Raw genomic sequence first — 17,772 nt, forward strand, 5'->3', positions numbered from 1 at the left:
TTCTTCCAACTTCAAAAAGTCATAACAAATTGAAAATGATTCCAAATAATTCCAAATTTTTTCTCACATGTTCCTTGAAGTGTCTATTATTTTATGATGTGATTTTCTGATTTTTATCGTTTCTGGATTTTTGATTGTGGACTATTGATTGATCATATATGCAAAATGTGACATGCTTTATTCATTTTATTGTGAAATACTCATACATTGGCCAATTAATTTGAAATTTGGTATGCTGATTCCCAACATGTTGCATGATTTTTGAGGCTTGGTTGAGCATTTTTAGCATTTTTCATATCTATTTTAGACACATGATTGTATGGTGTGACAATGTGTGTCACACAATTTGATGTCATACTTGTGAATTTTCATTTCTAGGCCAATTGAACTCTGTTGATTCTAATTTTTAGCATGATGATTGTGTTGGACATGTTGTATGCTCATAAAAAATTCCAGGATTGTTTGATTCATTTCTGTTTTAATATGGAATTCTCATTCTTGATGACCAATTGTATGCTTTGAAATTGTCTTTGCCATAGCTTGCTCATGAGATGACTTTGCTTAATGCTTTTGACTTGGTCCTTTTTAGGACATGTTCATGATTGATTAAATGAGCTTTATGTTGAATATTGGTTGCTGTTTTGACTTTTTGCCTTACCTTTGACCCTAGCCTTGGTGCTAGTGGTTTGTACTCACTTTCTAAGCTTTGTATTTCAGGTTCAAGCTTCTAATCTTAATGATTGATGTAATCTCACTTCATGAGATGCAAACTACTTTGTGCACTAATCCTTTGTGTTGTAGGTTCATGGAGTGTTCTTGAGTCATAAAGCTTGACTTGTGTGCATATTGAGTTGTAACACTATTGACTGTTGGATTTGTCTAAATGTGAATATTGACTTGTTTGATTTTCTTACAGGTACTTTAGTAGCTTTAACTCATTGCTTGAGTTGTTTTGCTTTGCTTGTGGTTGGCATACCACCTAGGTAACCATTCTAACTCCATGTAGTTTGGAAGCCCTGTCGTTTCTGTTTGGCAGGCATTTGGCTGAAGTCCTCCTTAAGAGGCAATGACTGTGTTTGTTTATATTTGTGCCATGTACTTCAAGTCCTCCTAAGTGAAGAGGCAATTGGCAGATAGAAGGGATTTGCAATCAATCCCCTGCTATTCAGTTGAGTCTTTCATCTTGCTCGCACTACGTGCTGATGCATTTGAATAAACACCCAAGATCCTCGTATATAGAGTCAGTCAAGTGGAGTAGAGTCCCACATTCTGGACTCCCACGTTTTCATTGATTGAAGCTCACCCAGGCCCGGGTTAAGAGCTATGAGGTCCAATCCTCATTACCTTTCATCTGCTCACCCTGACGGTCAATGTCAGTGGTTAAGAGCCATCAGATACCCTTCCAGCCGGCTTGTTTGTCGAGGTTGATATGACCCCTTGACTAAAGCCTCACCCTTGATGTTTGAGCCCCCTTGTTGGTGTGTTTACTTCATGCTGTATGTGTTTGTGTGGTGTGATTGTATCCCCATAGGATTGCTAGACTTCGCATAGTCTCGTTTGCATGTCAATTAAGGTAGCACGGTTCCTTCGTCTAGGACTTCCTTTCTGGCGTGAGCTTTCCTAAAACACAAACCAACTTTATCCCCTCTTAAGGACACGTTGACTCCTTCTACTACAGGTGAGTAAGTCTCTCAAGGTCGAGCATCCGGTAGATTGTGTAGTAACGTTGTTCATCTAAAAGACACAAAACAAGTAGAAATAGTTTAGCCGAACTACGGCAACTCTGATTCTCATGTTTAGATGAGATACGTAGGCACGAGATGCGATGTCTTATCGAGTTTGACTAACAACTAACTTTGATCCTTTTCTCTCGCCCCCGTTGTGATTGAGACCTTCCTTTTCTCTTGCCCTAGTTGCAATCGAGACCATCCCTCTTGTTTTTTCGGAGTCTGATGTAAGTCCAGCGATAAGCATTCGATTTCCTGTTTGCGTTTCTTTGTTCGGAGTCTGATGTAAGTCCAGCGATTGGCATTCGGTTTCTTGTTTGTGTTCCTTTGTTCGGAGTCTGATGTAAGTCCAGCAATTGGCATTCGGTTTCCTGTTTGCGTTTCTTGGTTTGGAGTCTGATGTAAGTCCAGCAATTGGCATTCGCTTTCCTGTTTGCGTCTCTTTGTTCGGAGTTGGATGTAAGACCAGCGATTGGCATTCCGTTTCCAGTTGTGTGTTTGCTCTGACGTCTTAGCGTCTTCTTTCAGTGTTTTGTTTCGGCGTGCGTTAGCCGAGCTACGAGTGCTCTGATTTTGTCTCTGGTTAGAGCAGATACGTATGCATAGGATGCGATATCCTAGCGAGCACGTCTCCCGTTTCCCCGAACTACGTCGACTCTGATGTTTGTGTCTGACAAACTACGTAGGCCCAGGATGCGACATCCTGCCGAGTCCGCTTCCGTCTTCTTTCATCTGTGTTTTATTCCAGTCTTGTGCAGTTTTTTAGCAGTTATTCAGCAACCTTATTCTATTCTTTCTGAGCGTGGATCCCGTCGAGTACGACGGACGTGAGGGGGTGCTAATACCTTCCCCTTGCGTAACCGACTCCCGATCCTTGCAATCTCTGGTCGTAAGACCATTTCCTTTCCAGGTTTACTTCGAGTGTTTCCTTTCCCTCCTTTGGGATAAATAACGCACGGTGGCGGCTCTGTGTCTTTTTCTCGCCGGTTGTTTTTCGCGTATGCGACACTTGGCGAGTGCGACTTCTAACTCCTCTACATCTTGATTAGGGAGAGTTGATGGCTCAATCATAACCACATACATAGGTCTTTCACAAGCATACAACATCTCAGCTCCAAAGCTCTCTTCTTCATCCCAATAGTGTAAGCTTCCAAAGCTACATAGTTGCATGGACCAAGCTTGGATCTTCCCTTCCTATGTAAATTATGCCAAGCATGTATCATCTTTTTCTTCAAAATTTAGGGATCTTTACCCTCTTGATAAGATAGACCTTCTAATTGAGTGTTATTAGGCTTATCTCTCAAGAGGAACCCAAGATGACAACAAGCCAATGCTGGGTTGTAGTTGATTGCTCCTTGTGTACCAATGAGAGGCACATTAGAGAACTCACCACAACTGTCAATAATATCCAAGCTACCCAATGCAAAATCATACCAAATAATATCATCATTAGTGAGATACATGAGTCTCTGGGACCACCGTAGACATTGTCGGTTCTCCATGAAAGCAGGCATCTGAGGCAAGTGCGAAATAAACCACTTGTACATAAGAGGAACATATCACACAATAGTCCCACCATCTTTAGAATTCCTTAAATGCAAAGAGAAATACATGTCACCTAATAGAGTCGGAACAGGATTCCCAATCAAGAAAGTTCTAATGGAGTTAACATCAACAAAATCGTGAATATTGGGGAATAAGGCCAAACAATAAATGAGCAATACCAAGACAGCCTTGATGCTACCCGGTTGAGCAAGAACAATAGCTCTACCAATGAGAAACTCAGAAGACAACCCAGGAATTCCTCCTTTCTTCACCAAATGAGCATCAATCTCAGATTTCTTCAAATGAAGAGCTTCATCTATAATATGAGGTCTCAGGATCTCCTCCAATCAACTTAAAGGTACTTTGTCAGATACGGGTATACCTAAGAGATGGGCATACTCTTCCAACATGGGCACAAACTGATAATCCGGAAAAGTGAAGCACTAGTAGAGAGGATCATAGAACTGAACCAACACACTCAAGAGTCCTTCAACCACATCAGTAGATAACATAGACAAGAGCTCCCCATGACGTTGCTTGAAGTCCAAGAGATCTAATACAATGGATGACAACTTCCTTAGCTCTTTCAAATCAGGACATCTAAAACTATACTTCTCAGTGTTCCTTCGTCCATAATCCATGGTCTAAAAATATTTGCAAATAAGACCTTAGTTCCTTGAAATTTATTTTCTGTGATGAATGTCATGATGCGCATGTATGCATGAATTCAACAATCACACACAAGGGATCAGACACAAGGCAAACACAAACAAATTTCAAGGGATGGATCAAGTCATCATCAAGATAATCATCCATTTTGGTGGATTATGGTTTTCACCTTATCAACATCCAAGTTCCATTGATATTGACAAGACTTGATCGGATCAACCATGAATCAAAGGGTTTGTTGTGAGTCACGAGCATGGAGTCGGGTTAAGTACCATCCCAAAGGAGTGTACTAAGGGTAAAAAACATGTAGATCATGTTCTATAAATGTTCCCAGAGTCTTAATCCCATCTATCGAATATTACAGGTTGGGATGACTGACTCATCAACCCATAATATTCTCAAAAGAAACTCGTCTGAGTGTAGTATCGTGTAACAACTACTATCATGTGTACACTTGAACATTCTCCATACTACGTCCTAAATAGGCCAAGTTGGGTTACATGTTCTACGATCCTCAGCTTCTCGGACCCCAGATTTAGAGAAAGTAATGCCTATCCACAAATAACTTGTGTGACATCAGTAACTCCAAAGAGGTCTCGACTAAGTAGATGGGTCTCAAGCAAACTTGTTAAGGACTACTCCATACAAGTTTAACATGACTATACCATCCTCCTATCTTAATTGCACTGAAGTTTGGGTTAGAACTTATCTCACCACTCAGAGATCACCAAGCATAACAGACAAATTATATCACATAAATAAGATTTACAAACATCAAATATACAAATATATACACATAAAAAGTAGGCTAAACCCACTGAGGACTACTCCCTAGCAGAGTCGCCACTTAATTTTTGTAGTTGTAAATTCACGATCATCACGCTATAGATAAACTTAACGTCAATAAAACTAGAGTTTCCACATCACTTTTATTGTTTCCAAAGGAAAAGGGAAAAGTACGAACAAAACCCAAGGATAGGAAGTTTTCAAATCAAATCTAATAAAATGTCAGAGATTATACGTAAGGGGGTTGGTTACATAAAGGGAAGGTGTTAGCACCCAAAGTGTCCTAGGTACTCCAAGGTAGCCCTTTTTATGTGTGCATGTGTTTTGGTATAAAAGATGTTTGAGAAAAAATAGAGTGTGGGGATGAGAAAAGAATTCATTGATTATATTTTTGTGTTTGATAAGACCTTCGGTCTTGTGCCTACGTACCAACATGAGAATGAGGGATCAAAACCTCGTAGTTTATGGTAAAAATTTCAAAGAAAGTGGGTGAATTTAATTTTAACAAATGTTTAAGGAGAGGGAACAAAAGGCCAAAGGTTTGAATGGGGTTGTTAATTCTTTTTGTCTTTTGAAATTTAAGTCAATATGGTTAAGTTTATTTACAAGTTTGATTAAGAAAAGATTTTTAAAATTCATTGGCCTAAGGCCAAAGTTTCTAATTGTTAAAACATGTCTAAGTTTGAAATCACAAGCAAAAAAAAGTTTTTTTTGAAAGGAGGGAGAGATTTTAAAATTTAAGAAGTAGGAGGAGATGAAAAGACTGTCCTAAGCAAAAATTTAAAAGTTAAGAGTTGAAAAGATCTGACCAATAGGATGTAATCCAACAGACAAGAATGTCATATAGAAATCCATTTTCCATTGGATTTTGATCAAGCAATGAGCAATATCCAGACATCATAAAGATCAAGGCATCAAATAAAGATAGTCGCATCCAATCAAGAATTCCAATAGTTAGTAGTCTTCATTGTCTTCCCATGTATCAGATGAAATATTCCTTGATCAACTTAGAACAAAACAATAGACAAAGATCAAAACAATGTCACAATTAAACACAGAGACAGAATAGCAGATGAACCAAAGAGATCATAAGTCTTGCATCGGATGATAGTCACTTGTCAAGAATAGCTCAGTCTCAGATGTTGGCATTGGCCAAGTCCTTTAGCATAGGGAAAGTTGTAACAACCCAAATTTTAGTATTTATTTCTTATATTATTATTATATTTTATTTTATTTATTTGGAGTGTTAATTAATTAATTGGTTGTTAGGTAGTATAATAATGGTTTATATTAATTAACTCCGTGTGTTAACTGTGTTGGTTTAATTTAATCGAACTAATTAGAGATAATATAATTATATGTCTTATTGGGCCTATTAATTAAATTAGAGGTATAATTTCTTAAGCCCAAATATATACTAGCATAGTAAGAGATGAGGAGAGTGGGAGGTAACACTCATTTGGTCATTTCAAGGCAACAGAGAAAGAAAAGAGGAAAAGGAAGGAGAAGAGGGGAAGAACAAGGGAGAAGCTAGGGTTTCCAGAAAATTGAAGAGGTAAGGGGGATAATCCTTATTATTATGGGTTAGTATGATTGGGCAATGGGTAGATATATGTTTAGGTTGAAATCCCTAATTTTTATGGTTTGAAATTATTAGGTTTTGATGAGTAAGCTTTGATTTGTGATGATTAATTGTGTTTGGAATGGATATATAGGTGAAATTGAGGGATAGATTGAGAATCCAATTTGATATCTTATCTTGTAGCGTCACTACTTCTCCATGCCACTTAGTTTATTAAATTTCATTAGAGTAATTGTAACGTTCAGTAAAATTCAAAGTTTACACTGAGTAACCGGTTACAAGCTGAAAAATCTACCCTAAAACTGTATTTTGTTTTCGTGTTAACCGGTTACCCTAAAAGCGTTAACCGGTTACTTGCTAAGAACCTGCCCAGAAGTTGACTCTGTTTTTGTGTTAACCGGTTACCCTATAAGCGTTAACCGGTTACTTACTTAAAAGTCTGCCCAGAATTGTATTCTGTTTTCAGGATAACCGGTTACCCCAAATACGTTAACCGGTTACCACTATTGAAAATTGAAAAATCGAGACTTTAAAAGTGGTATTCATTTTGAAGTAAAATTTAAGTGTGCGTATTTGATAATTAGACTATATATGTGACTGATATAATTGTTATGAATGTGTATACGTACCATTGTTGGATAATTCATAGAGTTGAATTATGGTTATATGTGGAATGTTAAGATGGTAGAGATGATCTTAATTGCATATATTGTTGATATTTGTACATTCATTCATGGCATGGTCGGCTTTATGGTGGAAGCGGTGAAACTGTGGGTTCACATGGTGATAGACGTTGATCCTTGAATGGAAATGGGCGTAGCAGACGTTGATCCTTAATTGGAAATAGACGTAGTGGCTTTGATCTTGTCCGGATCGGAAGCGTGGCTTGGATTCTAGATATTGAATCGGAAAACGGTGAAACATTGGGTTCACATTGCGGTACCACATGCATAGAGTCACATGTCTTGCATTGAGTCACATTAGAGTTATGTGATAATTGAATATATGCATTGATGTGATTGTTATGTGTGTAGGAGATATGGTAATTGAATTTGGTGATGTTTGGATACATAACTTGGCAAAATATGTGATTATGTGATAATTGTAGTTATGTATATATTTGGGAATATACTATTGGATTTTAATATATACTCCTTGAGTTTGATGGATGTTTGAAACATGTGAAATAAATGTTGGTTAGCATTATTTACATGGTTATACAAGGTGTGATGAATTCCATTAATTGTTGATTTAATCATTGTGCTTTATTATACTTCTTCAAAATGATTTGAATTCTCACCCTTCTGTTTGAATGTTGCCTTTACATGGGCATCGTGTAGATACTCAAGAGTAGTATTGCTGAAGTAAGTGGAAGGTAGTTCACTCGAGATTTAGTCGGGGAGTTTCCGTGTTTTAGCTTAGAGACTAGGTAATGAGTCAATGCTCTGGTCATGTAACACGGGGTAGATTAGTAGTATTAAACTCATATCTTATTTGGATATGTATTATGTTATTTTTGAGAGATGGCCATGGTATGGGACATGAATCATTGTATGAAATACATGAGTAATCATTATTTTCCGCTACGAACGCATATTCTTGTAGATTCATGATATTTGAAATGTGTTATTTTAAATGACCAGGTGTATTGTATATTGATGATGAATGATGTTGGTTTTTGAAAGCTTTTAGTTTTTGAAAACATCGATGTGACGCCCTTTTGGTTTATATGTGTGCTTATTCACTTTGATTATATGTTAAGTATTTTGGGGTATAAAAAGGGGTGTTACATTAGTGGTATCAGAGCATGGTCGACCAGTTGGTCAATAGTTGTTAACGTTTTCTAGTCCTGTTGTATTTGATTTGTGTATCTGACACGATCGATAGTGTTTGACTGGTTGTTCTGGTAGTTTAGGACGATGGTTGCAGGCAGGAACGATGATGCCATTGCTGAGGCGCTGAGGATGTTGGCTGGCTCCATTGGTCAGATCCCTCAAGCGAATGCTGGTAACCGGAATGGAGATGATGATGAGTTCCGTGCTTTGGGGAGGTTCCAGAGGAACAACCCTCCTGTCTTTGAGGGTGAGCATGAACCTGATAAAGCTCAAGCTTGGCTGAAGGCAATTGAGAAGATCTTCAGAGTCATGAACTGTACTGATGCTCAGAAAGTGCAGTTTGGTACTCATATGCTTGAGAAGGAAGCTAAAGGCTGGTAGAACAACACTCTTCAGAGGTTTGAAGAAGATGGCATTGAGGTTACTTGGGCTCTTTTCCGTGATGTCTTTTTGGAGAACTATTTTCCAGAAGATTGTCATGGGAAGAAAGAGGTGGAGTTCCTTGAATTGAAGCAAGGAAATGGTACCGTTGCGGAATATGCTGCTAGATTTTAGGAGCTTATCAAGTATTGTCCTCATTACAATACTACTAATGCTGAGAGATCTAAATGCTTGAAGTTTGTGAATGGCCTGAGACATGATATCAAGAAGGCTATTGGTTACCAACAGATTACTCGTTTTGAGGAGTTGGTTAACAAGAGTCGAATTTATGATGAGGATAGTAGGGAGAGTGCTTCTTTCTACAGGAGTTTGAAGGGGAAAAATCAGGATCGTGGGAAACCGTATGATGACAAGAGGAAACAATCTGGTTTTGGCAAGAAGCCAAGTGGGGGAGGATCTTCTACCCCACTTAAGTGTTTCAAATGTGGTGTTGAAGGTCATCATGTTGTTGATTGTGGTAAGGATTCTGTGACGTGTTTCAAGTGTGGCAAGAGTGGTCACAAAGTAAACAAGTGTGGAGTTGGTTCGAGTGTGACTTGTTACAATTATGGTGAGAAAGGTCACATTAGTACCAAATGTGATAAGCCGAAGAAGGAGCAAGCAAAGGGAAAAGTGTTTGCATTGTCTGGTGCGGAGGCCACTCCCGATGATAGGCTAATCCAAGGTACGTGCTTTATTAATGGTACCCATTTGATTGCCATTATTGATATCGGTGCAACACATTCTTTCATTTCTTTGGATTGTGCTAAGAGATTGAATCTTATATTATCTGATATGCGTAGAAGTATGGTTATTGATACACCTTCTATGGGTTCTGTTTCTACTTCTCATGTGTGTCTGAATTGTCCGTTGAGTATCTTTGGTAGGGATTTTGGAATTGATTTAGTTTGTCTTCCTTTAGAGCATCTTGATGTATTTTGGGTATGAATTGGTTAGAATTTAATCGGGTGTATATAAACTGTTTTGAGAATACGGTTATTTTTCCTGAGGTTGGTGCTAAGGAAGATTGGTTTGTGTCTGCTAAGCAAGTTAATGAATCGGTGCAAGATGGTGCAGAGTGGTTTATGTTGTTGGCAACTTTGGATATTCGTGAGAAGAGGACGATTGAAGAATTGCCAATAGTTTGTGAGTTTGCGGAGGTATTTCCTGAAGATATAAGTGATTTACCGCCGGAACGTGAGGTTGAGTTTTTGATTGATTTAGTTCCTGGAACTAGTCCTGTATCGATGGCTCCCTATAGAATGTCTGCTTATGAGTTGAAAGAGTTGAAGAGTCAACTTGAATACTTGCTTGAGAAGAGGTTTATTCGTCCTAGTGTGTCGCCGTGGGGTGCACCTGTTCTGTTGGTCAAGAAGAAAGAAGGTTATATGAGATTATGTTTTGATTATAGACAACTGAACAAAGTGACGATTAAGAACAAGTATCCACTTCCAAGGATTGACGATCTGATGGATCAGCTGGTTGGAGCTTGTGTGTTTAGCAAGATTGATTTGAGGTCTGGGTATCATCAGATTCGTGTAAGGGCTGAGGATATTCAAAAGACTGTTTTTCGGACAAGGTATGGTCACTACGAGTACTCCATGATGCCTTTTGGTGTGACTAATGCACCTGGTGTATTTATGGACTATATGAATAGAATTTTTCATGATTATCTAGATAAGTTTGTTGTTGTGTTCATCGATGATATATTGATTTATTCTAAGAGTGAAGAGGATCATGCCGAGCATTTGAAGGTTGTGTTATCGGTATTGAAAGAGAAGAAGTTGTTTGCTAAGCTCTCTAAATGTGAGTTTTGGTTGAGTGAAGCAAGTTTTCTTGGGCATGTGATTTCGAGTGGTGGTATTTCTGTAGATCCTACGAAGATTGAAGTTGTATCTCAATGGGAAGCTCCTAAGTCTGTTGCTGAGATTAGAAGTTTCCTTGGTTTGGGTGGTTATTATAGGAAGTTCATTGAAGGATTTTCTAAGTTGTCGTTACCATTGACGCAATTGACTAGGAAAGGTCAAGCTTTCATTTGGACTTCGCAGTGTGAAGCGAATTTTCAAGAGCTTAAGAGAAGATTGACTACGGCTCCTATTTTGATTTTACCGGATCCGTTAGAACCTTTCGTTCTGTATTGTGATGCTTCCTTGTTGGGTTTGGGAGGTGTTTTGATGCAAAAAGGGCAAGTGGTAGCTTATGCTTCAAGGTAACTTAAAGTTCATGAGAGGAATTATCCGACGCACGATTTAGAGTTGGCCGCCGTTGTGTTTGTGTTGAAGCTTTGGAGACATTATTTATTTGGATCGAGATTTGATGTGTTTAGTGATCACAAGAGTTTGAAGTACTTGTTCGATCAGAAAGAATTGAATATGAGGCAAAGGAGATGGTTGGAATTCTTGAAAGATTATGATTTTGGTTTGAATTACCATCCTGGAAAGGCGAATGTTGTAGCCGATGCATTGAGTAGGAAGTCGTTGCACATGTCTAGGTTGATGATTCGAGAGTTTGAATTGTTGGAGCAATTTAGAGATTTGAGTTTGGTTTGTGAAGCGACGCCTTCGTGTGTTAAGCTTGGTATGTTGAAGCTTACGTGTGGCATTCTTGACGAGATTAGAGAAGGTCAGAAGTCAGATTTGAAATTAGTCGATGTTATGACATTGATTAATCAAGGCAAAGGTGGCGACTTTCGGATTGATGAGAATGGTATCATGAGATGTCGTGATCGAGTTTGTGTTCCGGATGTTGCGGATTTGAGAAAGAGGATTCTTGAGGAAGGGCATAGAAGTGGTCTGAGTATTCATCCTGGTGCTACTAAAATGTATTGAGACTTGAGGAAGATATTTTGGTGGCAAGGTATGAAGAAGGATGTAGCGGAATTTGTGTATTCATGTTTGACTTGTCAAAAGTCAAAGATTGAACATCAAAAGCCGTCTGGTTTGATGCAACCGTTATCTATTCCCGAGTGGAAGTGGGATAGTATCTCTATGGATTTCGTTTCGGGTTTGCCGGGAAGGTCGAGTAATTGTGAGGCGATTTGGGTTGTTGTGGATAGGTTGACGAAATGTGCTCATTTTATTCCGAGGAGGATGGATTATTCGATGGAGAGACTTGCTAAGTTGTACATCGAGAGGATTGTGTGTTTGCATGGTATTCCGTTGAGCATTGTTTCGGATAGAGATCCGAGGTTCACTTCGAGATTTTGGGAAGGTTTGCAAAGTGCTTTGGGTACGAAGTTGCGTTTGAGTTCGGTGATAACACTGAAATTCACCGTATTTTCGACTCCGATTTCGCATGCGTTTTAGTAGTTTTGTTGTGTTATTACTATGTTTTTCTTTGTTTTCTGGTTTTTACTTTAATCGGCGCCCCGATCGAGAAAAGGAGTGAAAAAGAGCTAAAAACCCTAAAATTCAGCATTTTGTACTTATGGCTTCCACCATGGTTGGCGCCATAGACCCTGCCATGACGTGTCCAAGCTCAACTTCCCTCAACTGCCATGTTCCCCACTACTTCCACTAAGGCGCCTCAGATTGGCCTTGTGGCGGGGCGCCATGGCCTTGTGGTGGGCGCCACAAGAGGAAAAGTTTTCCCTCCCATTTTCAAGTTGAAGGGCATCCTTGTCATTTCCATCTTTTTACTTTCTTATAAATAAAACTCGAAATCACTTGTTTAGGCATCCAAACTTAGAATAGAGGCAAACTCAGAGAAACTTTGTTTCACTTAGACATATATTCAGTATTTTAAAGTGGCAATCGCTTCGCGTTGGGGTGTTACCACAATTGTGTAATCGAGTATGTGATCCAGACTGTAATCGAGTTTGGAGCACTTTGGAAGGAAGTTAATCCTGCCGCCATTTTCATTTCCGCTTCGCATTTTATTCAACCCTCCGATTGGAGCAGGCTTTTATTACTTTGCCTTTATCTATTTTATTTTCTCGCACTCGCTTTACTTTATTTATTTCTCGCACTCGCTTTACTTTATTTATTTCTTGCACTCGCTTTACTTTATTTATTTTCTCGCACTCGCTTTACTTTATTTATTTCTCGCACTCGCACAACTTTTATTTATTTCTCGCACTCGCTTTACTTTATTTATTTTCTCGCACTCGCTTTACTTTATTTATTTCTCGCACTCGCACTACTTTTATTCATTTTCCGCACTCGCACTACTTTTATTTATTTTCCGCACTCGCACTACTTTTATTTACTTTCCGCACTCGCACTACTTTTATTTAAATTAATGCACCTTTACTTTACCATGTCTAACTAAATCTATAAGGTTAGAATGTAAGGATCGTAATTGAACCGATAATCCGTACAATTGTTCGTAGAAACACTTAAGGGCTATTTTAACTTTCAACTTAAGTTTTCCCGCACTTAATTTCCATTGGGTAAGATCGAAAGCCGTCCAACGCCTATTTAAACTTAATTGTTTTTAACTATTTCAAAAACAGCGAAAGCGCTTTGTTTAGTTCATTAGGAGTTTTTAACTTAAGAAGAAAAGAAAATTTAAAACTATTTTCGGACGCGTTTATAAGTTTAGAGTCTGGTTCGTGAGAACCTCTTTTGGTTAAGAAATCCAGGTTAAAATACTTTTCAACTTAGTCAAGATACTATATTTCTTAAAAATAGGTTTACTACTCTAACGCAATGCGCGCCTTTTTATAAGTGACAATAAGAGGGTTTGATTAGGGAGTACAATTCGGTTCTGATTACGCGAAAGCGACAGTTCCTGTTAAATTAGTTCTTTTCAAAGTAGGAAACATTGCCCATAAGTAGTTCTATTAGCAAGTACCTGAATTATTAATTGATTACGTGAATTACATTCGACCCTGTCTTTATTAATTGAACTTTTATCTAATACTTTACTTTTCATTGCACACTCAAAAAAACACCTATTTTGATTGCCTTTGATAAACACCATAACAATAGATAACGATAGATTGACACTTGGTCTCTGTGGATTCGACAAGTTTTTGGCGCATCAAGTTTTTGGCGCCGTTGCCGGGGACCAATTTCGTCAAATTTCATTTCCCTGTTGTTATATCGTTTAGACTTAGGCTATTTCCCGCCGGTCAATGCGAAGAACTCGCAGCACCGGAAGTTTAAGCTTAGTATATCCTCTGGCAGAACCTGAACGTTACGCTCGCGCACGTTTATTCTTTCATAGAATTAAGAGAGCTATGGCTGAAGATCAAAACCAAAGACCTCTTAAGGACTTCGCTCAACCATCTAATGAAGAACCTAGTTCTAGTATAGTAAACCCAACCATCCCAGCTAATAATTTCGAATTTAAACCATCCCTGTTGCAACTAGTGCAACAAAGACAATTCGTAGGTCTCGCTACTGAGAACCCAAAACAACATTTAAAAATATTTCTTCAATTAGCAGACACTTTTAAAACCAATGGAGCTTCTCCTGAGGCAATACGTTTAAGATTATTCCCTTTTTCCCTCAGAGATAAAGCCCTATCATGGTTAGATTCCCTTCCACCCAATTCCATTAAGACTTGGGATAACCTTAGAAGAGTATTTCTTGCTAGATATTTTCCCACAAGTAAGACTGTCGTTCTTCGAAACCATATAACTAGATTTACCCAAAACCAAGGAGAATCGTTGTTCGAAGCTTGGGAGAGATATAAAGAGTTGTTACGAGCATGCCCACATCATGGTTTAGAAAATTGGTTAATCATTCAAACCTTCTATAATGGACTTCACTATAACACGAAGATGACCATCGACGCTGCCACAGGCGGCGCTTTGATGAACAAACCTTATCCTGAAGTTAGTGCCCTCATTGAAGATATGGCTCAAAACCATCAATCATGGGGAGTCGAACGAGCAACAGTTGAGAAGAAGGAAGCCCAAGGAGGAGTGCATGAACTAAGCTTTATAGACATGATGCAAGCTAAAATGGACGCATTAGCCCTTAAGGTCGAGCATATGTGCATAAACCCGAATACTGTAGTCGCAGTTTCGTCGAATTGTGAGATATGTGGAACCAAAGGACACCAATCTGCAGAATGCAGTCTATTAAACGAAACCCACTCTGAGCAAGTGAACTACACCCAAGGGAACCCATACTCGAATACCAATAACCCTGGATGGAGGAATCACCCGAACTTCTCCTATAAAAACAATAACCCAATCCAAAATAATGCACCTCCGAGACCTAGTTATCAAGCCCCTAGATCAAATAACCCTATGCAACCTGTGCCACCAAAGCCAAGCCTTGAGAAAATTATGGAAAATTTTATCACCGCTCAAACCCAACGAAACAAGGAGTTCATGAACCAAAACATTCATGTTAACGAATTGATTACTCAGTTGGGAACCAAGGTTGACCAAATAGTTACTCAAACTAAGATGCTTGAAACCCAGATCTCTCAGGTAGCTTTAAACCAAGCCCCTCAGACTACGCCTGGAGGACAATTCCCTGGACAACCTCAACAAAATCCGAGAGGACAAGCCAATGCCATTACCCTACGAAGTGGGAATGCTTATGATGAGCCATCAAACCCTAGATTGAGTGAACCCGAAACTTCTAAGGAATGTACCAAACCCACGGACGAAGTAAAGGAACCAGAGGAATCTGAAAACCAGGAAGGTCGAGAAAAAGGAGAAGAACCTAAAGATAAAACTTACGTACCACCCCCGCCATATAAACCACCTATACCATATCCGCAAAGACTCAAACAAACCCAGATCAATAAACAGTATCAAAAATTTATTAAAGTTATAGAAAAACTTCATGTAGAAATCCCTTTCACATAAGCCATCACCCAAATACCTTCTTATGCAAAGTTTCTCAAAGACATCCTTACCAACAAACGTAGACTTGACGATCTGAAGCCTTTGGAATGTAATGGTATTTCCGAGGACAAATTAGCAAAGAAAGATAAAGATCTTGGAAATTTCTCCATTCCTTGCCTTTTGGGTAATCATGTCATCGAAAAAGCTTTTCTAGACTTAGGAGCTAGTGTGAGCCTAATGTCTTTAGCAGTTTGTGAAAGGTTAAACTTAGGAGAATTACAACCCACTAAGATGTCACTTCAGTTAGCCGATAGATCTGTTAAATATCCGATAGGCATTTTAGAAGATGTCCCTGTTAGGATAGGTCAGTTATTTATCCCTACTGATTTTGTTGTCATGGACATCAAAGAAGACAATGATATACCCATCCTTCTAGGTAGACCATTCTTATCGACTGCAGGAGCCATAAAAGATGTCAAGAAAGGAAAGTTGACATTTGAGGTAGGTGACGAGAAAATAGAATTTATACTTTCGAAATTTCTTATGGCACCCGTGATGGGAGACACGTGTTATGCCTTAGATATCATTGATGAATGTGTTAGAGAATTAGAACAAGAAGAAATTATAAAAATAATTAAGTTACCATCAACTCTCATAAAGGAAGATGATGACTTTAAGAAACCCTACATCGATGATAACCTTTACGAATGTTTATCCCTTACCCCAGATCCTATGCCATGCCCTAAGAAACCAACCTTAGAACTTAAGAAACTGCCTAAGAATCTGAGATATGAGTTCCTCGATGAAGAGATGAACCATCCAGTTATATTCAGTGCTACCTTGAGCCAAGAGGAAACAAACCAACTTTTAGACGTTTTACGAAGATATTTCTCAGCCTTAGGATATATTATCTCTGACCTGAAAGGTATAAGCCCATCCGTATGCATGCATCGAATTTCGCTCGAAGAAGATTCAAAACCCTCCAGAGAACATAAGAGAAGAATAAACCCTATAATGAGTGATGTTGTTAAAAAGGAAGTTCTTAAGTTGCTTGAGGCAGGTATAATCTACCAGATCTCGGATAGTAAGTGGGTGAGCCCTGTGCATGTAGTACCTAAAAAGGGAGGCATCACAGTCGTGCAAAACGACAAAGGTGAACATGTAGCAAAACGTTTAGAAGGAGGATGGCGGATGTGTATAGATTATAGAAAATTAAATAAAGCAACCAGGAAGGATCATTTCCCTTTACCATTTATAGACCAGAAGTTGGAGCATCTAGCCAGACACTCTTACATCTGCTATCTAGATGGATACTCCGGATTCTTCCAAATACCTATCCACCCCGAAGATCAAGAAAAAACTACCTTTACATGCCCTTATGGAACTTTTGCCTACAGACGAATGCCATTCGGCCTCTGTAATGCCCCAGCCACTTTCCAACGCTGCATGATGTCAATCTTTGCAGATTACCTGGATGGTATTATGGAAGTGTTTATGGATGATTTCTCGGTTTGCGGATTTGATTTCCACAATTTCCTTGCTAACCTTGAGAAAATCCTAGAGAGATGCGTGGAGGTGAACCTCGTGCTAAACTGGGAAAAGTGTCATTTCATGGTGACCGAAGGATTTTTTTTAGGAAATATAGTTTCTGAAAAAGGTATAGAGGTAGATAAAGCTAAAATAGAAGTTATAGAAAATCTAAAACCACCAAAAACCATCAGAGAAGTCCGAAGCTTTCTTAGACACCCTGGATTCTACCAGCATTTTATTAAGGACTTCTCCAAAATAACTAAACCTTTAACTGGACTATTAATGAAAGATGCTGAATTCATTTTCGATGAAAAATGTAATGACGCATTTAATCTTTTAAATCAGGCATTAATCTCTGCACCTATTATGAAACCGCCTGATTGGTCGGAACCTTTTGAGATAATGTGCGATGCTAGTGATTACGCAGTTGGAGCCATTCTAGGACAAAGGAAAGATAAAAAATTACATGCCATTTATTATGCCAGTAGAACCCTAGACGCTTCCCAACATAACTACGCAACAACTGAAAAAGAATTACTCGTTGTAGTTTTCGCTATAGACAAATTTAGATCTTATCTAGTAGGAGCAAAAATTATAGTTTACACCGATCATGCTGCCATTCGTTACCTATTAAGTAAAAAAGATTCCAAGCCCAGGTTACTCCGATGGATTCTATTACTACAAGAGTTTGATTTAGATATAAGAGATAAAAAAGGCACTAGAAATGTAGTAGCCGATCACCTTTCTAGGCTAGAACATCTAAAACCATAACTAGTACCCATAAACGATGATTTCGCCTATGATAAACTGATAGCTAGACTAGAAACCATTGAAGATGATAACCTAAGCCCTCATGAACATCCCCAAAATTCCTTAGCAATAAGTAACGTACCCTGGTATGCAGACTTCGTTAATTACCTAGCTGCT

General features: G+C 38.7%; 1 non-coding gene across 1 annotated transcript; it reads right to left on the bottom strand.

Annotated features, from left to right (window-relative positions):
- Positions 1-14,130: 14,130 nt before the first annotated feature.
- Positions 14,131-14,237, bottom strand: LOC127125058 (small nucleolar RNA R71). The gene has a single exon (XR_007804523.1). It is a non-coding gene; the product is annotated as a small nucleolar RNA R71 (small nucleolar RNA).
- Between the last annotated feature and the right edge of the window lie 3,535 nt (positions 14,238-17,772).

The sequence above is a fragment of the Lathyrus oleraceus genome, chromosome 2 (assembly GCF_024323335.1).
Source record: "Lathyrus oleraceus cultivar Zhongwan6 chromosome 2, CAAS_Psat_ZW6_1.0, whole genome shotgun sequence".
NCBI lineage: Eukaryota > Viridiplantae > Streptophyta > Magnoliopsida > Fabales > Fabaceae > Lathyrus > Lathyrus oleraceus.